Source organism: Fukomys damarensis, unplaced genomic scaffold, assembly GCF_012274545.1.
Source record: "Fukomys damarensis isolate Sample0158 unplaced genomic scaffold, DMR_v1.0_HiC HiC_scaffold_33, whole genome shotgun sequence".
NCBI classification, from domain to species: Eukaryota; Metazoa; Chordata; class Mammalia; order Rodentia; family Bathyergidae; genus Fukomys; species Fukomys damarensis.
Window position 1 is genome coordinate 53,635,561 of NW_022900945.1, and position 4,863 is coordinate 53,640,423.

Sequence of the window (4,863 nt, forward strand, 5' to 3'; positions counted from 1 at the left end):
AATTCTGAGTCAGGGTCTCACTAAGTTGCCCAGGGTGGGCTCAAACTCGGGAGCCTCCTGTCTCAGCCTCGCAGAGTGCTAAGAGTACAGGCTTGTGCCACCTCAACTGACTGATTTACCATTTATATCTCCCACACCTAGAACAATGTATGGAACATATATAGCCAAACAGTAAATGCATCATCACTGGAAGAATTAATGTACCTCATTCATTACTGGCAAGGTAGATATATGATTTTCTATCCTCGTTTCATTACAGCTAAAGATGGTGAGCACCTAAGGTTAAGTAACTTGCCTGAAGTTACTACAATAGAAGCTCACTTTTATCCCCGACTCAACTGACAAGTTCTTAACTGATGTGTGGTTCTGTCCTTTGCCCTAGAACTTGAATTCTCCCACAGGGAAGGCTGCTGTGCTTCTGCAATGTTTGAGAATCTGTGTCCTTTAAAAGATCATCTTTTTGAGTCTTCAACGTGTGTTCACTGTATGCTTCTTTTACACTCAGGTCTACTTTGAAATACTAAGTAATGGTCACTTAAAGCCACAAGGTAAACCCAGTTTACATGCTCTTTTTCAGTTAAAAATCAATTCTCTGATTTTGAGATGTAGCCATATGTGACAGTAAAGGAAATAGTAGTATCATTACCATTCGGCGGTAACAGATGAGGAAACCGAGGTGCAGTCATTGAATGAATGGATTCATATGATGGCTACAGAGTGAGGGAGAACCCCCAAAATGATTACATACACAGATCACGTTCTCATTTGCATGACAGCAGATGTCCCCTTGGTTTTCTCTACGTGCCTTCCTCCTCTTTTCCTCGTCCCGCCCCTGGTCCCCTCGGTTCTCATGTGCCTCTGTTAATAACATCAAAGGTCTCAGAGACCTCTGTTCTCCTCCAGACAGACCTCCCCCAGCACGGCTCTTGTCCCCCTGGTGAAGAGGGATTTGGAGCTTGGCGACGGGCCAGGGGACCCGGGCCGAGGTGGGCTTTGCCTTATATCCCAGAAGTCACGCACCTGACTGGCACCGGAGTGCTCCTCCCCAGTCTTCACAGCCTCAGGAAGCGTTTCTTCTTTCACGAAATGAGCATGCTTTGAACCTATGCTTTGAGGACAGGACCCCGTGCTGGGTGCTAGAAAGACCAAGACGAAAAAGGCAGGGCTGTGCCCCTGAGGAGTTCCCAGGCTGCTGGTGAAACCAGAGCCTCAAACCACAGACTTGAAGAGCTAGAAACGGTACACCCGACATTCTGGGGGCACAGAGGAAAGATGTGTAGCTTATTCTGGAGAAGCAGCTGGGCTCAGGGCATCCTATGCAGAGCCGTTGTGCGGCCTGAACCAGAGACGAGCAGAGTCTCAGCAGAGGGAAGCACAGCGGGCCTTTTTACCTAACACTGTGCTCGTGAGAACCTGTGAAAGCCTAGGATGCGAACGCGAGCTGTCAAGGATGCTGCCTGTCTGCCCCTGCTGAAGACCAGAGGGTCCCCGACTAGGGCTGCCTTCTGCAAAGTTCTCCGCAGCGTCTTCGCAGCTGGTGTCTTCCGGTTCGGCTGCTCCACGAGCGAGCCCGGTGCACTCTGGGGGCCCCCGTCAGACGTCCACGCCACCCTACTTCTCATCGGTCCAGGCCACCAGAAGGAAAAAAGCAGACGATGTCGATTTTACCATTAGGGAAAAAGAGGCTCACGCTGCCGCTCTCTAGTTCCTATTTCCTCCTCAGTTTTTGCTTGTAATTCGCATCCTAAATAGTATTTGTGTGTGTGTGTGTGTGATCTATCATACACATAACACATCATTTTGGCTGTTTTTATTGGAATAGTTCCATCTGAATTATATCATTTACACTCCTGGAACCCAAGGGTTAGATCACAGTTTCTCAAATTATGGCTCTCAGAGCACAAAATTCATTACAGGGAATTTTCCTCTTATTTTTCTCATATATCAGGAGGCACTGCACCGTTAAAACCATTGCCTTGTTACAACCTTCACCACTAGTCCTGTGTGTGATCAAATAATAAAGGAGCTGAAAAGTTTCAATGCAGAAAAGCAGTTGGACTTTTAAAAAAACCTCATGTTTTCAGCTAGGCATGTGGTGGTGCACACTTCTAATCCCAGCATTCTGGGAGGCTGAGGCAAGAGAATTTCAAATTGAGTCTACCCTGGGCAATTTAGTAACTTAAGGACTCAACATTTTTTTTTTTAAAAGCTAGAGATGTAGCTCAGTGAGAAGGTTCTGGTTTCAGTCCTCATTAGTGCAAGACCAAAAGCAAAACGAAAACCTACAAACCTCATGTTTCCTAAAATTAATTGGTTATAGAACCCGTTGTATGCACACACACAAGTACACATGTATGCACAACACTTCAACTGTATGATGATGTATATTTTTAAAATGTTGTGCTAAACACATGGGCTGTAGATCATTTCCTCAGAGGACATTTATGTTTCTAGTGGTACTAGTTTTCACATCATAAAGAAAGGAGAAAACAGAGAGCCTGGCATCTTTAAATATCCGAGCTGTTTTCTCAGTGGAGATACAAAGGATCCACATATAATTATGGCCCAGCGTTTATAGCCTCGTAGTTATGCCACATTCCTGAGCCATTTTTGGACCATATGTGGTGGAGCCACTTCATGGCTCAGACATGATGATGTTTACTGATGTTTATCACTGATACGGGTGAAATCGACCAGGTATCTGTTACATGCGGAACACCGGCCAGGTGCTTGCTCACCATTTAACTCAAGTTTAAATAATCAAAATTTCCTACCAAGGGGAACTGAAGAGTATCCTCTCGACCAAAAATCCTAATGCCAACAACTTTATAGTTCAAAATGCCTTAGCTAAAGTTTACACTGCTCAACTCCCCCCAGCATGCCAGGGCCTTTAGCAGGTGATTAGGATCGGGTAGCCACTGGAGGGAAGAGCCCACGGCCGAATGCCAGTGGCCTTGTGAGAAGAGGGGACCGGCCACGTGGACACTTGCGTGCTGTCTGCCTCTTGCCTTGCGATGCTCTATACTTCATGGGACTCCACTAACAAGCAGGCCTCCACCGGGCCAGACCCCTATCGTTGTACCCCCAGAACTGTGAGCCAGAATAAACCTCTTTCCCTTTAAGATGAAGTATTTTATTACAGCAAAGAGAAAAAAAGAGCAATATCTCTCAATTGCCTACACACTGAAACCTCTGTCTTTCACTACGTCTCCTTTTCTCCTTGAGCCCTTATGTTCTGTTTCCACTTTTATTTCAGCAGCTGGTAATTTAATCATCAAGAAGCCGATCCACTCTGTTTTAGATAATGCCCTGCCATATTCTTATAAAAACCTAGCAAATACTACCAGGGCGGCGTTGTTCTCTTAGAAAGCACACCCTGATTACATTATGCCCTCGTTTAGTGAGAATTCCATACTCACGGCAATGTAACCCTTGCATTCTGATTGGAGGTGCTGAATTACTGTCAATTAAAAAACCTACCAGTGTCTTATTTCTCCTCTCTTTAGTGTCTACCTAAACAAACACACTATGTTCTAATGCTCAAGCACTTTTCAGCCTTCACCCTGAAGAAAAAAAAAAGCCTGCTAGAACTTCCAATTTCAAATCACTATTTGTCTCTCTCATAACCCCTCACATCTCAAGGCCCCTGGCCCACCCATGTGCCTACTCCCCAGGGGCCGGCCACCCGGCCCCCAAAGCCTTAGCTTCTATGCATTGGGGATTCCTACGGGCCCATTCTCTGCCACCTGCTCTTTTCCCACCTGCTCTCTTTGCCACAGAGCGATGCTGTCAAATAACTTATCTCTCAGGAATTGGCATCTGGCATCAGTGGAAATAACACGCTACCTCCACGGGAATCAGCCTTACCTGAGGGGATTCAGAGAACCTAGAGGCTGCTGCATGATGGCCAGCGTCCCTGCCTCAGTGCTCCATAACTCCCACCTTTCCCGTTCCTGGTCTTTAATCTTATTCCCAAGTTTACTGCGCCAAGCACTATGCCGCGCATGTGGCATCCAGAAGTGACCAAGACATCTGACTTTCAAGTGGTTTACAGGTTGGAAAGACTGAACCTACCCCAGAGGATAGCTCTAGTGACTGCACATACTCATGCTCGAAGGCTTGTGAGGTCCTCAGAGCAATCCACGTCTCTGTGTGAAGCTGACAGGCTGCAAAGTCATGGCCCAGAGATAGACAATACATACGTGTTGAACTGATGAATGATGGAATGCATGCATGAAGGAGGAGCGGTGGACTGGCCTGCAAGAGGCCACTGGACAGATATCTGGACAATCTCTAGCTTCCGGGATTCCTCTTGGCCCTGCCCAGGGAGCTGCTGCTGCCCCAGGGTTGGGAATGTGAGGAGTCACCCTGGGGCCAGTTGTGGAGTGTGGGCTCTGCATTCACAGGTTGTGCCTCATGCCGGGGGCCCAGCATAAAAGGGCTGCTCCAGCCCTGGCCTCCTCAGTCCTCAGCCAGCAACGGCTCCTACAGCTTCCACAGTCGAGGTGAGTGCTTGGCAAAGAAGGCTGGGGCAGGAGGCCCAGGGGGACTTGCTGGGGGAGGGGCAGAAGAGGGCATAAAAAGAGGATGGAGTTCCCTGGGCTGAAACTCAACCCAACCCGCACTTGGCACAGGCCCGGGCTTGTCTTGGTGCAGCCTTGCTCCTGACGTCCTCTCTTGACTTGTCTTGGTCTGGTGAGCACCTGGAGGAAAGCAGACCCCGGGGCTGCAACTGTCCCTGCTTGGGGAGGGAGAGCAACTGGAAAACTTCGTTAGGAGCAGCGTGTGAATGTGTGTGTGTGTGTGTGTGTGTGTGTGTGTGTGTGTGTGTGTGTGTAGCATCCGCAGCGGTGGAACTGCTGA

At 48.1% G+C, this 4,863-nt stretch overlaps 1 long non-coding RNA gene across 1 annotated transcript; it reads right to left on the reverse strand.

Moving 5' to 3' along the window:
* Positions 1-782: 782 nt before the first annotated feature.
* Positions 783-1,471, reverse strand: LOC104863347. The gene is made up of 3 exons (XR_780526.1): positions 1,392-1,471; positions 1,021-1,136; positions 783-858 (listed from the first exon to the last, which is right to left on the reverse strand). It is a non-coding gene; the product is annotated as an uncharacterized LOC104863347 (long non-coding RNA).
* Between the last annotated feature and the right edge of the window lie 3,392 nt (positions 1,472-4,863).